At 36.8% G+C, this 8,272-nt stretch overlaps 1 non-coding gene across 1 annotated transcript; it reads right to left on the reverse strand.

The window, feature by feature from the left end:
* Positions 1 to 265: 265 nt before the first annotated feature.
* LOC124897432 lies at positions 266 to 372 on the reverse strand. The gene has a single exon (XR_007054151.1). It is a non-coding gene; the product is annotated as a small nucleolar RNA R71 (small nucleolar RNA).
* Positions 373 to 8,272: the final 7,900 nt, after the last annotated feature.

Genomic DNA, 8,272 nt, shown 5'->3' on the forward strand with positions numbered 1-8,272 from the left:
GGTGCAGATTTTGATCAGTAGTGGACAGTTTATGGGGCTTTCACATGAATATCCATAGGTCCATCTGTAGAACTTCTTAGATATCAGTGACACATTCGTCCCTATGGATGTGTCAACTGACTATGTTAGGATGACACTATTCCCCCTTTCACTGTTAGGGGAAGAAAAAAAGTGGTTGAACACTGAGCTGACAAGTTCAATCCCAACCTTGGATGACTTAGCCCAGAAATTCCTCATCTAATTCTTTCCATCTGGCATAACTGTAAGACTGCACAGTAAGATTATGTGCTTCAAATAAAAGACAGGTGAGAATTTATATCATACATGGGAGAGGTTCAAAGCTCTTCTTTGGGACTGCCCATATCATCAATAGTCCAATGAGGTACTAGCTCACACTTTTGTTGAGGCACTTGACCACAACATAAAAATTTTGCCAGATTCAGCTGTAGGTGGTCAGGCACTAGAATTAACGTATAATGAGCTATATACCTTGTTGAACTAGGCACTAGAATTGACGTATAATGAGCTATATACCTTGTTGAACTAGATTGTACAAGGGAATTCTGAGGGGCATTTTGACTTAAGAAGTGCGACAAGGAAGGTTGCAGGTGTGTTGGAGGAGGCTAATTTACTTCTATATCCGCTTAGATTGGTGGACTACAAAATCAATCACGACTAAGTACAGTAATATAAAATTGGGGTTACATATCCTGCAGTAACAATTAATGCAAGTCATCAGATGATTACTTGGTGTGAGGTTTATGGAAATAGTGGTCATTCTGTGGCTATGTGTGCAGCAAATCCTGAATCAATGATGTTTGTGGACAATGCTCAAAGGATGAATTATGACAATGCCTACAATCTAAAGTGGTAGAATCAGCTACCAAATCCATCATGGAACAACCAACAACAATAGTTTTAGCAGTAGAAGCAGGCCTCGACTCAAACTAGCCATATGGAAGAGATACTGAAACAAATTTTAGCTGCTCAAGCATAATTGGCAGTAAATATAAAGAGCCAGCAAAGTGGCTACAAAGAACTTAGAGATATAGGTTGGGTAGATACAGCAGGCACAAAATGCCATACCTCAAAATAGTTTGCCAAGTAATGAAAATCCTAAATAAGTCATGACAATCACATTGAGAAGCGGTAAAGAGCTAAATAAAGAACCTCCAAAGACAACTAAGGAGGTAGATACAGAGATAGCTCCTAAGCAGGTAAATGATAAAGTTGCGAAAAATTCAAAGAAGTCTGAGTATCTCAAAAGTAAAAGTTACTAAACAGGTGAAGAAGAGACCACCACCACCTTTCCCATAGAGGCTTAGAAAAACAAAGGAGGACCCATACTTTAAGTTCTTTGACACGTTCAAAGAGCTTCACATTAACTTTTCTGTTTTAGATGTTTTGCAGTGAATTCCTAATTACTCAAAGTACTTGAAGGATATGGTCACTAACAAAGTTAAGCTGCAAGATATTGAGACAGTAGGACTCGCTGAGGAGTATAGTTCTATGGTGATATAGAAAATACCCAAAAAGCTTAAAGATCCTGGGAGTTTCATGTTTCTCATTCAAATTGGTAGCAGTGAGGTGGTCTACACACTTAGTAATTTGGCAGCAAGTATCTACTTAATGCCCATCTTCTTGTTCAATACCTTGGGTTTGAGGAAATCGAGACCGGGCTCTGTGATAATTTAATTGGCAGATCGAACCCTAGCCTGTCATGAAGAAATCATAGAAGATGTTCTCATCAAGGTTGGTAAGTTTATTATTCCTGTTGATTTTATTGTTTTTAATTTTAGGTAGATAAAAGAGTGTCAGTCTTCTTGGGACGTTCATTTTTGGCGACAGGAGGAGCATTGATAGATGTGAGAGAGGGCATGCTCATAATGAGGCTAGATAATAAAGAGGTGGTTTTCAAAGTGTACATAACACTCAACACACTATCCCACTATAAATATTTGTACATGATTTCAGTAATTGAAGGGGATAAGTGTGGGGTGGTTGAGTTTATTCCACAAAAGTCCTTTTTAGACTTCCTCATTGAGTGGCCCAAGACACAAATACCCAAATCCAAAAAGGCTATTATTGAGAGAGATATTGACCTTGAGAGTTCACACTCAAGAGTCTAGAAATAAATAAGAAGATGACCTCTAAGTTGGAGGAAGAAAATGAAGGAAAATAGATGAGTCATAGATTGGGTCATGCCGCAATAATAAATTAGGCGCTGCTTGGGATGCAACCCAAGTTAAGGTATGTTTTATTTTTAGTATTTGTAGTTTTTACTTCACTAGAATCTTTTTGTTGAGTCAGAAGTTGATGGGAAGTCTGAGTACCAGAAAACTAAGCTAAGGCTCATGGCGAAGACTAAGTGTGGGGTCCCCCGAACCTCCTTAATGTGTAACAATGCTACTAACTAGGCCTAGAGGCCTTAGGGAGTATTTCTATCTCTACTTTTAAAGTATACTTTGGGCACAAAGTAGATTTTTAAGTGTGTGGTGGGGCAGTTCCCATTTTAGGGTAATTTTAAAATTTTGTGTTAGGAATAAGTGAGATGTTCTTGTTGGTGCTATATGTGATTGCATAATTCAAGTATTTTGGTTGTAAAAATCATGTTGATTGTGTGGATTATTATTTTTGAGACTTCTCGACTCATGATTATGACTCTTGTACTTGTTGGCTTAATGTTGAATTTATGTGATGGTTTAGTTAAGAGTTTATGATGATCCTACTTAAGTTGAGCATTTCCATGTATGTGTATGGTTCTTGTATATTCCTTATTGTATTTGATGCTAGAACTTTCCTCTGTGTGCATAAATCAAAATAAAGAGTGTGGGTTTATGAGATGATATATGCAATTCTTTGATAGCCTTGCTTCATACCATCTTTTACCTACCTTTGTGCATAATTCTAGTTAGCCCTATTGAGCCTTTAGCTTTTTTTGGCAGCCTTATATGTAGCCTAATCCCTTTATTTAATTGACATTAATTTTTTCCAAAGCTCCTAAGCACTTTAGTGTAAAATTAATTGAGTACAGAGTTTGAAATTAAAGTAGGAGGAAGGTGAAACTGAAGCCCCAAAGTAGTAGTTACTAGTGTGTAAAATTGATGTGTTATGGTTGGGAGTGAACGAAATTTGTGCTAAAATTTGAATTGTGAATTAATAGACAACACTCCCACTATATTATATATGAATTAATAAGATAGGGCAAAAAAAGATGTACGTAGATAGAAGTGGTGTAAGTTGGTTTTTAGAGATTGGTCTTAATTGTATAAGGTTGAGGTATTAAAGTGCTTAGGTAAAATAGTCACTATTACCGGCCAGAATAGTTCCTACCCGTCCCTTAGTTTACATTACAACCTATAAAGACCTATTTGATCATAAGCCTTAACATTCTGATATTAGTGGAGTGCTACACTAAGGGAAAGACTATGGTTCATTGTGTGTAACTTGTGAATTCCTTGTGAGAGTGAGCGTAATTTGATTTATGTACCCATTCTAGTATAAACTATATTTAAGTGAGTGGTTATGGGAAACTCTCTTGTTGTGAGGGAATATGTTTGATGATAGTTGGGTAAATTGTATGATGCCTTTGATTGAACAATATGCATGAGTTTGCCAACTAGGTGAGTCAATTCTTTAGGCTAGGATGTTTTGAAGTAGTATTCTTGAACTTTCCATTGTGTACATAACATGCTTAGTGTCAAAACTTGCATTTTGTGTAGTCATTGTAGTACTAGCTTAAGTGTCTTGTTTGTAGTAGAAGTCTAGAGTCACCTCAGCTTATGATGCTTAAAGTAAAGAGTTTTTTGAGGACAAACAAGGCTTTAGTGTGGGGCGGTGATCTGAGGTGGTTTTATGCACCTTAGTGTTTTTATCCTAGTTTATTTTACTTTGTTTTGAGGATAAATTGTGTGCTTAATGTGTTAATGATGATATAATTAAGTATCTAAGTGTTCAAGTATGTGATTACAATGTTCATGGTGTCTTTCAAACAAGTTTGGACTTAGTTTGGTCACTTAGATTTTTAAAGAGAAAACTAGTGTTGCTAGCTTGAGCTAGGTGTTTTTCTAGTTGATTGCAATGGATTCTAATGTGTTTAATGAGTTTCTAAGGTTATTATTGTGTAGTTATGTGTGGAACAACTTTTTATAGTGTTCAAAGTGTAATTGAATAAGCCAAGAGTCAAAACAATAAGTTAAAGATTTAAAGGACGTCATTAGTTCTTAGCTTGAGTTTCTAGTTCACCGTTCTTGATATTGTGTCATTTTGAGCTATAATCAGTGGTTTTTGATGCTATAGGATGCTTGTTGAGTTGGTTATTATGATATAAGGTTGTTTAAAAAGCTGTAAATCAAGTCAAAACACCACCACAAGGCTTGGGATGGAAGGACAAAGGCATAAAATGAGGAATAAGGCGAAAATGCAAATTCCATAAGGCCTCGCAATAGAGGGGCGGTGCGACCCCTATTCCATTGGAATATCCAGTGCACCGCAAAGCCAAATCCCATTAAATGAGCCTCAAAATGCAACCCATTCTCCAGTGGACCAAGCCACATGGCTCAACCCTTGTTTCACACACGGCTAAATCCTTGTTCTATGAATAGGACTCTTATACTTGTTGTTATTCACCTTGGACGTCTTGGAAGCTTGGAGATGGGCTTATCAAAACTTCAAATAGGGTTTTTATTGCTTTAATTTACTTTATGCATTGATTATATCATGTATTCATTGATTTGGTTTACTATTATGTCCATTAGTGGCTAAACGTCTTCTTTCCGGGGTTAAAGCAAGAACAAATTTAATTTTTCTTTGAATTGAGTTTTTTTTGGATTTATTATCTTATTTAGTTATTTATTTACCCTTGTTATTAATATTTTAAGGATTCACAACCCTTAGAATACATTTATTGTCATCTTATGAGCCCTAGGAGGGGGAACAAGAGGATAGAAGGTGTGGGTAAATAGATTAAGGTTCTTATTCTTTTATAAAATAAAGGATTTGAATTAGAATCTAGGATATAAATATACCCAGAAGCCTTATTTTGTTCACTACATGATGAAATATAAATGCATTTAGCTTAGTTCTTATATTCCCGCTTAATGATGTAGTTGTAGAGCTAAGTTAGTAGGTGATTAGAGGTTGGGAGACCATGATCATAAAATCAACCCTATGAATCAACTACAAGGATAAGTAATCTAACCAATGAGGTTCAATAGATTAGTATGATTATTCATAGTGCTTTAACTCCAGGTTTTCATCCATTGATTGTCCAAAGTCTTTACTTTTCTGCATTACTTTAGTTTACTTTTAATTATAAGCTTTCAAAACTATCTTGGTTACCTTTGCACTAATTTAATATTAATAGTTGAACTACAATAGGACAGTCATTAAAACAAGTCTCTAGGGGATCGATATTCAGCTTTTTATAAGGCCACTGTATTACATGGTGAGACCACGTATACTTGCGTATGTTCTTGGGTGCAACAGTTGGTCATAGCGACCATATATGATACTATGAGGTACATGGTAATCCTTTAAGTACATTGTACATATGTATCATGGAGAACAAAGAGTACTTGGGAATCCCCTACTCTTATAGTATCTCCGGTTCATGCAGCTACATGCATTGGGGCCTGTTCAGGGGCTTACACTGGACCCATATATTCTGTGGGTGGTTTTAGGATGGTTAAGATACACATACCCAGGTTAATAGTTTTAAATACATGCTAAACCTGGCTCTATTTACTGGTATGGTTATATATATGGGTTATATGGATATGGTTGGTTTACTTGGTTTTATTGAATAACATTATTTTATCCTATCTTTAGTTCATGCTAGCATCACTCGCTAACCCCATCTTTGGTCGGCTGTATCCCCATGTGATATAGAAACCAGCCATTCTACTCCTCCTGCTTAGTGATTGGATTAGGCATCAACTATTAGATTAAAGTGGTGAGATTTCATATCCTAGAAGGCTCCATTTCATATCATGAATGTCTTTACATACTTTGGTTATTTTATGTACATTGTTTTTTGCTATGGTTGGGGGCTTATTGCAATCAGATTTTTCTTTTTCTTTGGTTAGAGCCTTGTTCTATGGGTTGGAATAGGCGGGGTCAGTATTGGTGTCATCCTTAGTATTGATATTGGTATTGGGGATGATACCGCTGGACTGAATTTATAATTATTCCATCCTTTTATGTTACATTATATACAGGAACTTTGTTATTATTTTGGTTTTGATATGGTTATTGGTTGGGTACTGGATGGTTGGACTTGTTTGGAGTTGATCACGGGCATAGGCCAATCCTTGATTTTGGAATCATAATAAATGCTATCCTGTTATACGTTTGGAATTTATCTGACTCATGGTATGCATTTGGAGGTTGTGTTGGGTAATGAGGGTGGTCCCCGGTCCTGGTTGGACTTGGGATGCCTATTATGACAAGGCCCTAGTTTGGGTTGTGACAAGTTGGTATCAAAGATTTAGGTTCATGGTCAATTGGGAGTCCACAAACCCAAGTCGAGTAGAGTCTTTTTTAAGGGTGTGTAGCGCACCACACTCATAAGAGGGAGGTTACAAGGCATTTAGGAATGTTTTACTTTCTTGGTATTCTATTTTCAAGCTTGGAGTCTAAGTCCTTAAATCTTCTCTAATTTTGGTTTGTTTGCTTTTCAAATCATGCCCTGATTTTCTGAGACACAAAAAAACTCCTCTGTCTCAACTGAGGACAATGTTGAAGGGACACACATTACTCATGAGATCCATACTCGGTCTAGAGGTCCAATCCCTGATATTTCTGGAGTTCCAACGGTTTCTACTAGTCCTCCTTAGGGTGAGGTCACTAATGCAAAATTTCATCAATTGATTTATATTATTACTCAGGCTGAGCGAGATAAATCTGGTGTTTCATCTATCGAGGCCACAAAGGTTGTCCAGTTTATAAAGATGAATCCTCCTACTTTTTCTGTTGTGAAGGTGAAGGAGGATCCTCAGGGTTTCTTGGATGAAATGGAGAAAATTTTTAGGGTGATACAGGCCACGAATGTGGAAGGGGTTAATTTTGCTACTTATCAGCTTAAGGATGTGGCATACCACTGGTATGAGAAGTGGGATAGGGGACAGGTGATGTTGAGAAGTCTACTTTATGGGAAAATTTCTTTAATACTTTTCTAGATCGCTTTTTTCTTTAGGAGTTGAGGAAAGCGACGACAGAGGAATTTGTCAATCTGAGATAAGGGAGAATATTAGTCAAGGAATATGCCTTGAAATTTCATTAGCTGTCAAAGTATGCTCCAGAATTGGTGTCTAAAATGAGGGCAAGGATGTAACGCCCTGAGATCCCATCTTGAGACGTCACATGATGCTTATGACCCCGAAGGACGACAAGCTAACCCTTTACTGATATCTATACCTGTACACTGCGTAATATCTAAAATAAATGCAGAAACTAGCCATAAGGTTCAACACATCTATGAATACTCATAATACAGAAAATTGAATACTAACACATATGTCTGAAAAGCCTCTAAACTATCTAAACTGCGGAGTTGGTGGGACAGGTCCCCAACTAACTCCATCAATTGAAAATAAACAAAGACTGAAGCAATAATAGTAAACTGAAATTCATCCTCAAAAGAAGAGGACTCACTACAACTGCTGCTGACTGGGAATGAACTGCTGAGGATACTCTGGATCCTGTGCCTCTGAACCTATGGTGTCAAATAAAACACCATAGCGCAAATGCGTTAGTACAGGAATATACCGAGTATGTAGACGAGGTAGGCTAATGCTAGGGCTTATGCATGGACAATATCTAAACTGAATAATCATGAAGATACCGCATGAGAACACATAAATGAATGCACAAACCATGAACACAATTACCACAACTCTAGATACTGAAACTCGGATACGACTTTATTGCAGACTGAACTCACTATTGACACTGAGATACTAAATCAATGACTCATCTGCTACTGATAACTGAGGGTCTGGATATACTTGCATCAAGGACTAAATTTTGAGCTTACTACTTTTGACTGACGAAATTAGACATCAATTTTTCTAATAGATTATTCCAGAAGAGATTATCAATGATAAGAAGTATGATCATGTCTGAACTGACAACAAGAATACTCAACAAAATATGAGATGGAGATCAAGGCTATCTGATGGGAGATCTCTAGATATGATAATAAGAATACTCAACAGAATCTGAGATGGAGATCAAGCCTATCTGACGGGAGATCTCTTGATATGATAATAAG

The sequence above is a fragment of the Capsicum annuum genome, chromosome 3 (genome assembly GCF_002878395.1).
Source record: "Capsicum annuum cultivar UCD-10X-F1 chromosome 3, UCD10Xv1.1, whole genome shotgun sequence".
In the NCBI taxonomy this organism is placed as follows: Eukaryota; Viridiplantae; Streptophyta; class Magnoliopsida; order Solanales; family Solanaceae; genus Capsicum; species Capsicum annuum.